This window comes from Bombina bombina, chromosome 4 (assembly GCF_027579735.1).
Source record: "Bombina bombina isolate aBomBom1 chromosome 4, aBomBom1.pri, whole genome shotgun sequence".
In the NCBI taxonomy this organism is placed as follows: Eukaryota; Metazoa; Chordata; class Amphibia; order Anura; family Bombinatoridae; genus Bombina; species Bombina bombina.
Genome location: NC_069502.1, coordinates 915,063,935 through 915,080,276, shown reverse-complemented (window position 1 = coordinate 915,080,276; position 16,342 = coordinate 915,063,935). Strand labels below are relative to the sequence as shown.

Here is a 16,342-nt window from a genome sequence, read left to right as displayed (position 1 = left end):
ATGTTGGCCAATACTGGCTTATATCTGTGGGCGACTTGACAAGTCCCAGAGCACAAATGTAATTTAAAACTCTGCAGTATAATGAATAGACAATGAAAGCATGTCTAGAACTAAATTTAATGCAAAACATCTCTATAGGAACTACTTTTTTCCCCCAAATTATAATGGAAAGGTTACCAAACACACTGTATTTATTTTAATTAAACCAAATAAAGTAATACATTTATTTGAGAAGGTTTCTTCATCTCTTTCCCTTAAAGAGACAGTAAAGTCAACATAACATTTTTATGGTTTAGATAGCATGAGCAATGCTAAGCAACTTTCTCCTTAACTTCTATTATTAAATATGCTTTGTTCTTTTGGTCCGCAGGCATTTTTTTGCAGATCCCACATAGGAGAGTTTGTGATTGGCTGCAATGCCTGGTGGAGGCATTACTAATTAGATATGTGCAATTCGTTTCGGATCGATTCGGAAATTCGGATCGAACCGAATTTCCAAATTAAAATACTGCAGAATTTACCGAATAAATCCGAATTAGTTCGGATTTATTCGGTAAATTCGGATGGCCATGGATTACACTAGGTATTATACAGTATTATTAGGTTATATCACTCTGCACATATTGGTTATACCTAATATACAGTACATAATACTAGTCTAATCCCACCTAAGACTTACCGAAATTCCGAACCGAACCCAGCCGAATTTCTTCGAATCCGAATTAATTCGAAACGAATCCGAACTGAATAGATTCAAAATTTTACGAATTCGAATGGATCCGAACCAAATTTTTTCGCCATGCACATTTCTATTACTAATGGGCATGGGGAGTAACACGAGGCCCAATTAGTGTTTTTGGGGACTGAGCCGGCTGCACTATGCTTACAAAGAGCAAGCATCTCCTTAAACGTGTGTCTTATGTACTGGGTGTGTTCCGTACATGAGTTTTTCCTCCACAGCCCAGTGCAATAACATTACATACCCTCTTAACACAAATCCTGTGTTGGTGTTAAATGTCTAACATACAAAGTATCAGAAATCTCAGTCATTAACCAATATGAATAGTACCAAGAAAATTCTTTAAAGTAATTACAGGGTTATAAAATTATATGTGAAAGTTTTAAGAAAAGTCATCATAATAATTTTATTAATCAGATATAATTCTACTTACTTTACTTGTTATGAAGCTTCTTTATATTAAAACATATTACTTATTTCAAACGATGGCATCATAAACCCCGCCCTTAAAAATGGTCGTGGAGCATTCAGGCAGAATGTCTTATGTCTGCCATATGACACCTAAGACCTCACCAACAGATTACGCATGCGCACATCACAGCCACTACTGCACCTCCCTGCCTTTGCTACAGCATGGGAAGAGACAGTCATGTCAGCAGTTACATCAGATGCGCTGTGCTGGTGCATGATGGGGATGGCAATTGATTGTGCATGGGGGGGGGGGGGTGCTTAGCACAGAACAAGAAATGCTACTCCAACCTAAGTAGCCCATCGTGATTGAAGAATGAGTCCCAAGGTAGATTTGGAAATGGGCTGGATGTTACTACACTAATGCATCGACAGCCTAAAGAAGCTTTAATTAAAAAGGTATGTAGAGCTAGAAATGATTTTCTACTATGTTTGCATTGATGGGAAAAAAAAATATACGTTACAACCTCCAGTTACATGTATGGTGCACAAAAACCCTTTTAAGTTGAACAATTTACCAGAACATTTTGACATTTGATTGGTAGAATGATTGTTCCCCGTGGCAATAGTTTCTACTATTGAATGTTTATGAAAGTTAGATTTCCCTATATTAAATGTAACATTTGGTTAAAGAAGAAACAAACATGACAGAGGAATAAAATCTTCAAATATTGAGTGACAGTTATGAGAAGCAATAGGATCAGGTTCTTAAAATTGAATGTAACATTCAAAGTACGTTTCTGAGCAAGAATGCCTCCACCGGGCGTGTAATTGCCTAAACTCGCAACCCCTCCACCAGGCATTCCAGCCAATCACAAATTATCCCATGAAGCATCTGCGAAAATGTGAACCACATGAGGCAGTAACAATGTTATACACTGTTGCAAAAACAGCTGACAGAGTGATAAAGGAACGTACACACCTGTGGTTCTGAGCCTATCGTGGTTTACTCTTCAACAAAGAATACCAATAGAACAAAGCAAAATTTAATAATAGAAGTAAACTGGAACGTTTAAAATGGCACACACTGGCTCAATCATTAATGCGACAGTAAATACCTTATAGCTACAAGACATTTCTGTTGTGCTTCTATAGAACACCACATCAGCCAAGTGTAAACTTTTTTTTTTTTAAAACAAATTAACATTATTTGTACTGCAAGTGACTTTCAGTAGCTATACTCCACTCACCATTTGCACTTTAAACAACTTTCTAATTTACTTCTATTATCAAATTTCCTTTGTTCTTTTGTGGAAAAGCATGGACGTAAGCTCAGGAGTTTGCACGTGTGACAGCAGTTTGGCAAGAATGTAATTCATTTGCAAGAGCACTAGATGGCAGCACTGTTTCCTACTTTGAGGCATTATCTACAACATAGGTTTGAGTACAACATAATGAAACCCCTGGCCAATCCCATCGGTGATTGTCCAACAAAACAAAAAGTTGGGACATGCCAGCTTTCAAGGGTGCAATAACAATTTAGTAAGACTATAAACTGCAACTATAGCACTGCTGCTAACTATTTATAAATTGATGGCCAAGATAAAAAATGGCTTGCACCCACAAGTTAAAGGGACAGTTCACCCAAAAACTTTCTCCCCTTTAAATTATTCCCAATTATACTTTTTACCTGCTAGAGTGTATTAAATTGGTTGCAAGTGGCTCCTTTACTCCTATTTCAGCATTTGAAATAGCTGATTTAGCTTGTGGTTTCCCAACCTATACTGAAAGTTTTGATACTGGAGTATATGCTATTGACAAGCCTAAGTAAACACAGTCAACAGAAGAGATTACACCCTCAGTGGGATGCAGGATAGTTAAGTAATAAAATGATAATTTTCCATTGTTCTCTCTTTGTATTGAGCTATGGTGTTCCAGACAATTATAAGATAAGGAAGCAAGTCTGTGTACACAAAGTGATAACATAATGAGATCTGATATTACCTTAAATTCAACCAACTGTAATAGGCTGTGGTTTCAAAGCACAAAACCAGTTACTTCATATACACAAATAAACCTGAAAATGCAATTTCTCAAATATTTTATACTCCCTAGATGGTATAACAAGTCATTTAAAATACATTAATGGAAAAACAATTTTACAGTGTACTGTCCCTTTAAGCTGACATTTTAAGTTAGAATCATGTCCGTTACAAAATGTACAAGTCCCCATATTGCTGAGAAAGCTCATATGTATAGAACAGGAAAAACATAATTTATGCTTACCTGATAAATTCCTTTCTTCTGTTGTGTGATCAGTCCACGGGTCATCATTACTTCTGGGATATAACTCCTCCCCAACAGGAAATGCAAGAGGATTCACCCAGCAGAGCTGCATATAGCTCCTCCCCTCTACGTCACTCCCAGTCATTCGACCAAGAATCAACGAGAAAGGAGAAACCAAGGGTGAAGTGGTGACTGGAGTATAATTTAAAAAATATTTACCTGCCTTAAAAAACAGGGCGGGCCGTGGACTGATCACACAACAGAAGAAAGGAATTTATCAGGTAAGCATAAATTATGTTTTCTTCTGTTATGTGTGATCAGTCCACGGGTCATCATTACTTCTGGGATACCAATACCAAAGCAAAAGTACACGGATGACGGGAGGGATAGGCAGGCTCATTATACAGAAGGAACCACTGCCTGAAGAACCTTTCTCCCAAAAAATAGCCTCCGAAGAAGCAAAAGTGTCAAATTTGTAAAATTTGGAAAAAGTATGAAGCGAAGACCAAGTTGCAGCCTTGCAAATCTGTTCAACAGAGGCCTCATTCTTAAAGGCCCAAGTGGAAGCCACAGCTCTAGTAGAATGAGCTGTAATTCTTTCAGGAGGCTGCTGTCCAGCAGTCTCATAGGCTAAACGAATTATGCTACGAAGCCAGAAGGAGAGAGAGGTAGCCGAAGCCTTATGACCTCTCCTCTGACCAGAGTACACGACAAACAGGGAAGACGTTTGTCGAAAATCCTTAGTTGCCTGCAAGTAGAACTTGAGGGCACGAACTACATCCAGATCGTGTAGAAGACGTTCCTTCTTTGAAGAAGGATTCGGGCACAGGGAAGGAACCACGATCTCTTGATTGATGTTCCTGTTAGTGACTACCTTAGGTAAGAACCCAGGTTTAGTACGCAGAACTACCTTATCTGAATGAAAAATCAAATAAGGAGAATCACAATGTAAAGCTGATAACTCAGAGACTCTCCGAGCCGAAGAAATAGCCATTAAAAATAACACTTTCCAAGATAACAACTTTATATCAATGGAATGAAGGGGTTCAAACGGAACTCCTTGTAGAACGTTAAGAACAAGGTTTAAACTCCATGGCGGAGCAACAGTTTTAAACACAGGCTTGATTCTAGCTAAAGCCTGACAAAAGGCCTGGACGTCTGGATTTTCTGACAGACGCCTGTGCAACAAGATGGACAGAGCTGAGATCTGTCCCTTTAATGAACTAGCCGATAAACCCTTTTCTAAACCTTCTTGTAGAAAGGACAATATCCTAGGAATCCTAACCTTACTCCAGGAGTAACCTTTGGATTCGCACCAGTATAGGTATTTACGCCATATCTTATGGTAAATCCTTCTGGTAACAGGCTTCCTAGCCTGTATCAGGGTATCAATAACCGACTCAGAAAAACCACGTTTTGATAAAATCAAGCGTTCAATTTCCAAGCAGTCAGCTTCAGAGAAGTTAGATTTTGATGTTTGAATGGACCCTGTATCAGAAGGTCCTGTCTTAGAGGTAGAGACCAAGGCGGACAGGATGACATGTCCACTAGATCTGCATACCAAGTCCTGCGTGGCCATGCAGGCGCTATTAGAATCACTGATGCTCTCTCCTGTTTGATTTTGGCAATCAATCGAGGAAGCAGCGGGAAGGGTGGAAACACATAAGCCATCCCGAAGTTCCAAGGTGCTGTCAAAGCATCTATCAGAACCGCTCCCGGATCCCTGGATCTGGACCCGTAGCGAGGAAGTTTGGCGTTCTGGCGAGACGCCATGAGATCTATCTCTGGTTTGCCCCAACGTCGAAGTATTTGGGCAAAGACCTCCGGATGAAGTTCCCACTCCCCCGGATGAAAAGTCTGGCGACTCAAGAAATCCGCCTCCCAGTTCTCCACTCCCGGGATGTGGATTGCTGACAGGTGGCAAGAGTGAGACTCTGCCCAGCGAATTATCTTTGATACTTCCATCATTGCTAGGGAGCTTCTTGTCCCTCCTTGATGGTTGATGTAAGCTACAGTCGTGATGTTGTCCGACTGAAACCTGATGAACCCCCGAGTTTTTAACTGGGGCCAAGCCAGAAGGGCATTGAGAACTGCTCTCAATTCCAGAATGTTTATTGGCAGGAGACTTTCCTCCTGATTCCATTGTCCCTGAGCCTTCAGAGAATTCCAGACAGCGCCCCAACCTAGTAGGCTGGCGTCTGTTGTTACAATTGTCCAGTCCGGCCTGCTGAATGGCATCCCCCTGGACAGATGTGGCCGAGAAAGCCACCATAGAAGAGAGTTTCTGGTCTCTTGATCCAGATTCAGAGTAGGGGACAAGTCTGAGTAATCCCCATTCCACTGACTCAGCATGCACAATTGCAGCGGTCTGAGATGTAGACGTGCAAAGGGTACTATGTCCATTGCTGCTACCATTAAGCCGATCACCTCCATGCATTGAGCTACTGACGGGAGTTGAATGGAATGAAGGACACGGCATGCATTTAGAAGCTTTGTTAATCTGTCTTCTGTCAGATAAATCTTCATTTCTACAGAATCTATAAGAGTCCCCAAGAATGGAACTCTTGTGAGAGGAAAGAGAGAACTCTTCTTTTCGTTCACTTTCCATCCATGCGACCTTAGAAATGCCAGAACTAAATCTGTATGAGACTTGGCAGTTTGAAAGCTTGAAGCTTGTATCAGAATGTCGTCTAGGTACGGAGCTACCGAAATTCCTCGCGGTCTTAGTACCGCCAGAAGGGCACCCAGAACCTTTGTGAAGATTCTTGGAGCCGTAGCCAATCCGAATGGAAGAGCTACAAACTGGTAATGCCTGTCTAAGAAGGCAAACCTTAGATACCGGTAATGATCTTTGTGAATCGGTATGTGAAGGTAAGCATCCTTTAAATCCACTGTGGTCATGTACTGACCCTTTTGGATCATGGGTAAGATTGTCCGAATAGTTTCCATTTTGAACGATGGAACTCTTAGGAATTTGTTTAGGATCTTTAAATCCAAGATTGGCCTGAAAGTTCCCTCTTTTTTGGGAACCACAAACAGGTTTGAGTAAAACCCTTGTCCTTGTTCCGACCGCGGAACCGGATGGATCACTCCCATTAATAACAGATCTTGTACACAGCGTAGAAACGCTTCTTTCTTTATCTGGTTTGTTGACAACCTTGACAGATGAAATCTCCCTCTTGGGGGAGAGAATTTGAAGTCTAGAAGGTATCCCTGAGATATGATCTCTAGCGCCCAGGGATCCTGAACATCTCTTGCCCAAGCCTGGTCGAAGAGAGAGAGTCTGCCCCCCACTAGATCCGGTCCCGGATCGGGGGCCCTCGATTCATGCTGTCTTAGGGGCAGCAGCAGGTTTCCTGGCCTGCTTGCCCTTGTTCCAGGACTGGTTAGGTTTCCAGCCTTGTCTGTAACGAGCAACAGCTCCTTCCTGTTTTGGTGCAGTGGAAGTTGGTGCTGCTCCTGCTTTGAAATTCCGAAAGGGACGAAAATTAGACTGTCTAGCCTTAGCTTTGGCTTTGTCTTGAGGCAGGGCGTGGCCCTTACCTCCTGTAATGTCAGCGATAATTTCTTTCAAACCGGGCCCAAATAAAGTTTGCCCCTTGAAAGGTATATTAAGTAATTTGGACTTAGAAGTTACATCAGCTGACCAGGATTTTAGCCACAGCGCCCTACGTGCCTGAATGGCGAATCCTGAGTTCTTAGCCGTAAGTTTGGTTAAATGTACTACGGCCTCCGAAATGAATGAATTAGCTAGTTTAAGGACTCTAAGCCTGTCCGTAATGTCGTCCAGCGTAGCTGAACTAAGGTTCTCTTCCAGAGACTCAATCCAAAATGCTGCCGCAGCCGTAATCGGCGCGATGCATGCAAGGGGTTGCAATATAAAACCTTGTTGAACAAACATTTTCTTAAGGTAACCCTCTAATTTTTTATCCATTGGATCTGAAAAAGCACAGCTATCCTCCACCGGGATAGTGGTACGCTTAGCTAAAGTAGAAACTGCTCCCTCCACCTTAGGGACCGTTTGCCATAAGTCCCGTGTGGTGGCGTCTATTGGAAACATCTTTCTAAATATTGGAGGGGGTGAGAACGGCACACCGGGTCTATCCCACTCCTTAGTAACAATTTCAGTTAGTCTCTTAGGTATAGGAAAAACGTCAGTACTCGCCGGTACCGCAAAGTATTTATCCAACCTACACAATTTCTCTGGTATTGCAACAGTGTTACAATCATTAAGAGCCGCTAAAACCTCCCCTAGTAATACACGGAGGTTCTGCAATTTAAATTTAAAATTTGAAATATCTGAATCCAATCTGTTTGGATCAGAACCGTCACCCACAGAATGAAGCTCTCCGTCCTCATGCTCTGCAAGCTGTGACGCAGTATCAGACATAGCTCTAGTATTATCAGCGCACTCTGTTCTCACCCCAGAGTGATCACGCTTGCCTCTTAGTTCTGGTAATTTAGCCAAAACTTCAGTCATAACAGTAGCCATATCTTGTAATGTTATCTGTAATGGCCGCCCAGATGTACTAGGCGCCACAATATCACGCACCTCCCGGGCGGGAGATGCAGGTACTGACACGTGAGGCGAGTTAGTCGGCATAACTCTCCCCTCGCTGTTTGGTGACATTTGTTCAATTTGTACAGATTGGCTTTTATTTAAAGTAGCATCAATACAGTTAGTACATAAATTTCTATTGGGCTCCACCTTGGCATTGGAACAAATGACACAGGTATCTTCCTCTGAATCAGACATGTTTAACACACTAGCAAATAAACTTGCAACTTGGTTACAATCTTATTTAACAAAAACGTACTGTGCCTCAAAGAAGCACTAAACGATTAAATGACAGTTGAAATAATGAACTGAAAAACAGTTATAGCATCAATCCTTGAAAACAACCCAACTTTTAGCAAAGGTTTGTTCCCATTAGTAAAGTAACAATAATTAAATTTGAAACATAAAAATTACAGAGCAACGTTTTTAATCACAGTCAATATATAAGTCTCACAGCTCTGCTGAGAGAATCTACCTCCCTCCAAAGAAGTTTGAAGACCCCTGAGTTCTGTTAGAGATGAACCGGATCATGCAGGAAATACAAGAGTAACTGACTGGAAATTTTTGATGCGTAGCAAAGAGCGCCAAAAACGGCCCCTCCCCCTCACACACAGCAGTGAGAGAGAAACGAAACTGTCACAATTAAAACAAGCAACTGCCAAGTGGAAAAATAATGCCCAAACATTTATTCACTCAGTACCTCAGAAAATGCAAACGATTCTACATTCCAGCAAAAACGTTTAACATAATAAATACCTATTAAAAGGTTTAATGTACTTTTTACAGAGTAATTCCAGTGAAGTACCATCCCCAGAATACTGAAGTGTAGAGTATACATACATGTCATTATAACGGTATGGCAGGATTTTCTCATCAATTCCATTCAGAAAATAAAAACTGCTACATACCTCAATGCAGATTCATCTGCCCGCTGTCCCCTGATCTGAAGCTTTTACCTCCCTCAGATGGCCGAGAAACAGCAATATGATCTTAACTACTCCGGTTAAAATCATAGTAAAAACTCTGGTAGATTCTTCTTCAAACTCTGCCAGAGAGGCAATAACACGTTCCGGTGCTATTGTAAAATAACAAACTTTTGATTGAAGTTATAAAAACTAAGTATAATCACCATAGTCCTCTCACACATCCTATCTAGTCGTTGGGTGCAAGAGAATGACTGGGAGTGACGTAGAGGGGAGGAGCTATATGCAGCTCTGCTGGGTGAATCCTCTTGCATTTCCTGTTGGGGAGGAGTTATATCCCAGAAGTAATGATGACCCGTGGACTGATCACACATAACAGAAGAAATCAAAATTAAATGTGCATGACTGAGAAAGAGCATTCAGCTTTGAATAACTTAATTTACTTCAACTACCAAATTTGCTTTGTGCTCATGGTATCCTTTGTTAAAAGACTAACCCTATGTAGAACACTGAAATAAACAATGTTGAAAACACTACTGCCAGATGTCTGAAGACACGCTTCTGAGCTCACCAAGGATTACTATTTAACAAACGATCCCAAGAGAATTAGAAGCAAAATTGATAATAGCAGTAAATTGGAAACTTGTTTAAAATGTCAAGTTCTACTCAATCCCCGGTGCGGCCCTGAGCAGAGACAGATAAGTTGTTCGAGATCTGCAACCTGAACCACAGTAAATAAGGGGATTTTCGAAACAGAAAAACATAATATTTGAGGAGTATAAACTTATGATCATATAAATGAACATAAAATTAATTTAAAAAAAAAAAAGCTCTATGTTAGAGCATTTTTATTGCACTGTTGCTTGTCTATTGTCCCCCTGTCAAACAGTTAAACAACATAATTTATGTAAGAACTTACCTGATAAATTCATTTCTTTCATATTAGCAAGAGTCCATGAGCTAGTGACGTATGGGATATACATTCCTACCAGGAGGGGCAAAGTTTCCCAAACCTCAAAATGCCTATAAATACACCCCTCACCACACCCACAATTCAGTTTAACGAATAGCCAAGAAGTGGGGTGATAAGAAAAAAGTGCGAAAGCATATAAAATAAGGAATTGGAATAATTGTGCTTTATACAAAAAAATCATAACCACCACAAAAAAGGGCGGGCCTCATGGACTCTTGCTAATATGAAAGAAATGAATTTATCAGGTAAGTTCTTACATAAATTATGTTTTCTTTCATGTAATTAGCAAGAGTCCATGAGCTAGTGACGTATGGGATAATGACTACCCAAGATGTGGATCTTTCCACACAAGAGTCACTAGAGAGGGAGGGATAAAATAAAGACAGCCAATTCCTGCTGAAAATAATCCACACCCAAAATAAAGTTTAATGAAAAACATAAGCAGAAGATTCAAACTGAAACCGCTGCCTGAAGTACTTTTCTACCAAAAACTGCTTCAGAAGAAGAAAATACATCAAAATGGTAGAATTTGGTAAAAGTATGCAAAGAGGACCAAGTTGCCGCTTTGCAAATCTGATCAACCGAAGCTTCATTCCGAAACGCCCAGGAAGTAGAAACTGACCTAGTAGAATGAGCTGTAATCCTATGAGGCGGAGTTTTACCCGACTCAACATAGGCAAGATGAATTAAAGATTTCAACCAAGATGCCAAAGAAATGGCAGAAGTTTTCTGGCCTTTCTAAAACCGGAAAAGATAACAAATAAACTAGAAGTCTTTCGGAAAGACTTAGTAGCTTCAACATAATATTTCAAAGCTCTAATAACATCCAAAGAATGCAACGATTTTTCCTTAGAATTCTTAGGATTAGGACATAATGAAGGAACCACAATGTCTCTACTAATGTTCTTGGAATTCACAACTTAGGTAAAAATTCAAAAGAAGTTCGCAACACCGCCTTATCCTGATGAAAAATCAGAAAAGGAGACTCACAAGAAAGAGCAGATAATTCAGAAACTCTTCTGGCAGAAGAGATGGCCAAAAGGAACAAAACTTTCCAAGAAAGTAATTTAATATCCAATGAATGCATAGGTTCAAATGGAGGAGCTTGAAGAGCCCCCAGAACCAAATTCAAACTCCAAGGAGGAGAAATTGACTTAATGACAGGCTTTATACGAACCAAAGCTTGTACAAAACAATGAATATCAGGAAGAATAGCAATCTTTCTGTGAAAAAGAACAGAAATAGCAGAGATTTGACCTTTCAAGGAACTTGCGGACAAACCCTTATCTAAACCATCCTGAAGAAACTGTAATATTCTTGGTATTCTAAAAGAATGCCAAGAAAAATGATGAGAAAGACACCAAGAAATATAAGTCTTCCAGACTCTATAATAGATCTCTCTGGATACAGATTTACGAGCCTGTAACATAGTATTAATCACAGAGTCAGAGAAACCTCTTTGACCAAGAATCAAGCGTTCAATCTCCATACCTTTAAATCTAAGGATTTCAGATCCTGATGGAAAAAAGGACCTTGAGACAGAAGGTCTGGTCTTAACGGAAGAGTCCACGGTTGGCAAGAGGCCATCCGGACAAGATCCGCATACCAAAACCTGTGAGGCCATGCCGGAGCTACCAGCAGAACAAACGAGCATTCCTTCAGAATCTTGGAGATTACTCTTGGAAGAAGAACTAGAGGCGGAAAGATATAGGCAGGATGATACTTCCAAGGAAGTGATAATGCATCCACTGCCTCCGCCTGAGGATCCCGGGATCTGGACAGATACCTGGGAAGTTTCTTGTTTAGATGAGAAGCCATCAGATCTATTGTCCATACCTGGGATATGAACCGCAGAGATTAGACAGGAGCTGGATTCCGCCCAAACCAAAATTCGAGATACTTCTTTCATAGCCAGAGGACTGTGAGTCCCTCCTTGATGATTGATGTATGCCACAGTTGTGACATTGTCTATCTGAAAACAAATGAACAACTCTCTCTTCAGAAGAGGCCAAGACTGAAGAGCTCTGAAAATTGCACGGAGTTCCAAAATATTGATCGGAAATCTCACCTCCTGAGATTCCCAAACCCCTTGTGCCGTCAGATACCCCCACACAGCTCCCCAACCTGTAAGACTTGCATCTGTTGAGATTATAGTCCAGGTCGGAAGAACAAAGAAGCCCCCTGAACTAAACGATGGTGATCTGTCCACCATGTCAGAGAGTGTCGTATAATCGGTTTAAAGATATTAATTGAGATATCTTTGAGTAATCCCTGCACCATTGGTTCAGCATACAGAGCTGAAGAGGTTGCATGTGAAAACGAGCAAAGGAGATCGCATCTGATGCGGCAGTCCTAAGACCTAAAATTTCCATGCATAAGGCTACCAAAGGGAATGATTGTGACTGAAGGTTTTGACAAGCTGATATCAATGTTAAACTTCTCTTGTCTGACAAGGACAGAGTCATAGACACTGAATCTATCTAGAAACCTAAAAAGGTTACCCTTGTCTGAGGAATCAATGAACTGATTGGTAAATTGATCCTCCAACCATGAACTTGAAGAAACAACACAAGTCGATTCGTATGAGATTCTTCGAAAATGAGAAGACTGAGCAAGTACCAAGATATCGTCCAAATAAGGAAATACCAAAACCCTGTTCTCTTATTACAGAAAGAAGGGCACCGAGAACCTTTGAAAAAAATTCTTGGAACTGAGACTAGGCCAAACGGTAGAGCCACAAAACTGGTAATGCTTGTCTAAAAAGAGAATCTCAGACACTAAAAGTGATCTGGATGAATCGGAATATGCAGATACACATCCTGTAAATCTATTGTAGACATATAATGCCCTTGCTAAACAAAAGGCAGGATAGTCCTACAGTAACCATCTTGAATGTTGGTATCCTTACATAACGATTCAATAATGATAGATCCGGAACTGGTCTGAAGGAATTGACCTTCTTTGGCACAATGAAGAGATAAAATAAAACCCCAGCCCCTGTTCCAGAACTGGAACTGGCATAAATACTCCAGCCAACTCTAGATCTGAAATACATTTCAGAAATGCTGAGCCTTTGCTGTGTTAACTGGGACACGGGAAAGAAAAAAAATCTCTTAGCAGGAGGCCTTAACTTGAAGCCAATTCTGTACCTTTCTGAAACAATGTTTCTGAAACCAGAGATTAAGAACGGAATTGATCCAAATTTCTTTGAAGAAAACGTAATCTGCCCCATACCAGCTGAGCTGGAATAAGGGCCGCACCTTCATAGGTACTTAGGAGCTGGCTATAGGTTTCTATAAGGCTTGGATATATTCCAAACTGGAAATAGTTTCCAAACTGATACCGCTCCTGAGGATGAAGGATCAGGCTTTTGTTCCTTGTTGTGAGGAAAGGAACGAAAATGATTATTTACCCTGGAAAGAAAGGGAAAGCAAAGTTGACTTAGAAGACATATCAGCATTCCAAGTTTAATCCATAAAGCTTTTCTAGCTAAAATAGCTAGAGACATATACCTGACATCAACTCTAATGATATCAAAAGATGGTATCACCAATAAAATTATTAGCATGTTATAGAATAATAATAATGCTATAAAATTATGATCTGTTACTTGTTGCGCTAAAGCTTCTAACCAAAAAGTTGAAGCTGCAGCAACATCCGCTAAAAATATAGCAGGTCTAAGAAGATTACCTGAACATAAGTAAGCTTTTCTTAGAAAAGATTCAATTTTCCTATCTAAAGGATCCTTAAATGAAGTACTATCTGCCGTAGGAATAGTAGTACATTAGCAGGAGTAGAGACAGCCCCATAACCTTAGGGATTTTTGTCCCAAAAAACTCTAATCTGTCAGATGGCACAGGATATAATTTGCTTAAACGTCTAGAAGGAGTAAATAAATTACCCAAATTATTCCATTCCCTGGAAATTACTTCAGAAATAGCATCAGGGAGATAAAACACTTCTGGAATAACTACAGGAGATTTAAAAACCTTATTTAAACGTTTACATTTAGTATCAAGAGGACCAGAATCCTCTATTTCTAATGCAAATAACACTTCTTTAAGTAAAGAACGAATAAATTCCATCTTGAACAAATACAAAGATTTATCAGCATCAACCTCTGAGACAGAAACCTCTGAACCAGAAGAACCATTATCAGTATCAGAATGATGATGTTCATTTAAAAATTCATCTGAAAAAAGAGAAGTTTTAAAAGACTTTTATGTATACTAGAAGGAGAAATAACAGACATAGCCTTCTTAATGGATTTTAAAAAATAAAATCTCTTATGTTTATCAGGAACACTCTGAAAATTAGATGTTGACGGAACAGCAACAGGTAATGTAACAGTACTAAAGGAAATTTTATCTGCATTAATAAGTTTGACATGACATGCAATACAAACAACAGCTGGAGAAACAGATACCAAAAGTTTATAGCAGATACACTTAGCTTGGTAGCTCCAGCACTGTGCAGTGATTTCCCCGAAGTATCTTCTGACTCAGTTGCAACGTGGAACATCTTGCAATATGTAAAAGAAAAAAACAACATATAAAGCAAAATTGATCAAATTCCTTAAATGACAGTTTCAGGAATGGGGAAAAAAATGCCAGTGAACAAGCTTCTAGCAACCAGAAGCAATAAATAATGAGACTTAAATAATGTGGAGACAAAAATGACGCCCATATTTTGTAGCGCCAAAAAAGACGCCCACATTATTTGGCGCCAAAAATGACGCCACATCCGGAACGCCGACATTTTTGACGCAAAAAAACGTCAAAAAATGACGCAACTTCCGGCGACACGTATGACGCCGGAAACAGAAAAAAAATTTTGCGCCAAAAAAGTCCGCGCCAAGAATGACGCAATAAAAAGAAGCATTTTCTGCCCCTGCGAGCCTAACAGCCCACAGGGAAAAAGTCACATTTTTTAAGGTAAGAAAAAATGATTGAAACAAATGCATTTATCCCAAATATGAAACAAACTGACTGAAAAATAAGGAATGTTGAACATTCTGAGTCAAGGCAAATAAATGTTTGAATACATATATTTAGAACTTTATAAACAAAGTGCCCAACCATAGCTTAGAGTGTCACAGAAAATAAGATTTACTTACCCCAGAACACTCATCTACATGTTTGTAGAAAGCCAAACCAGTACTGAAACGAGAATCAGCAGAGGTAATGGTATATATAAGAGTATATCGTCGATCTGAAAAGGGAGGTAAGAGATGAATCTCTACGACCGATAACAGAGAACCTATGAAATAGACCCCGTAGAAGGAGATCACTGCATTCAAATAGGCAATACTCTCCTCACATCCCTCTGACATTCACTGCACGCTGAGAGGAAAACCGGGCTCCAACTTGCTGCGGAGCGCATATCAACGTAGAATCTAGCACAAACTTACTTCACCACCTCCATCGGAGGCAAAGTTTGTAAAACTGAATTGTGGGTGTGGTGAGGGGTGTATTTATAGGCATTTTAAGGTTTGGGAAACTTTGCCCCTCCTGGTAGGAATGTATATCCCATACGTCACTAGCTCATGGACTCTTGCTAATTACATGAAAGAAATATAGTTAAAGTTTACTAGCTAACTCCCAGTAGTGCAATGCTGCTACTGAACTTAACTAGCTATAGTTTTCAACACAGAACATTTTTGATATTAGAAGTAAATTGATAAGTTTCATCATAAAAGTTTAGTTTTGACGTTCACGTCCCTTTAATTCGCTTTCATTGTGCATTTCATAATACAATTTTCTGGGATCATGTGTCAGTGATGATTTGGAATGTTTGTTTAGATAAACAAAAAACCCAAGAGCCTAAACACTCCATCTTCTTACACCTACCTGCTAATATACGTAATTGCTTTGATCCTATCCACTCCCAATATAAATGTCTTCATTCCAAGAACAATGCAGTTCTTGTTTAACACACCATATCAATTTGATTTTAAATTTCCTGTTTAGATATATTGCACTATATTTGCTTCAGATATTTATTTTGCCTGAAGAAGTGGTCACACTGACATAAACGTTTGCCTTTTGTCTCTGTATTCTAACTGGCAATTAAATGTATCCGTTTTACATCATTTAAATTATATATATATAAAAAAATTAAAATAATATATATATATATAAATATTTTATTTTTTTAATAGTGTACAAGATATGTAAAAAAAAAAAAAAAAAAATCTAATGGTAAAGCTGAACACCCCTGCCCACCAAAGCTCACCTCTAGTAGGCAGCAATCCTCTACCTGAATTTAAGATTGCACGCGAGCGCTATTTTGCGCTCGTGTACTATCCTGCCCCATGCCTGTGCACTGCCAATCACGCACGGCCAGGAGCTGTCAATCTCCCCAGTCAGACGAGACCAGGGAGAATAAAATTCTCCACCTATGACCGCTGCTTGATAAATACTGACTGCAGGATCTCTTGTGAGAACCTGCAGTCC

At 39.8% G+C, this 16,342-nt stretch overlaps 1 protein-coding gene across 7 annotated transcripts in view; it reads right to left on the bottom strand.

The window, feature by feature from the left end:
- The window catches only part of BIRC6 (baculoviral IAP repeat containing 6), an 854,588-nt gene that overhangs the window by 268,887 nt on the left and 569,359 nt on the right, over positions 1–16,342 (bottom strand). The window lies entirely within an intron of this gene.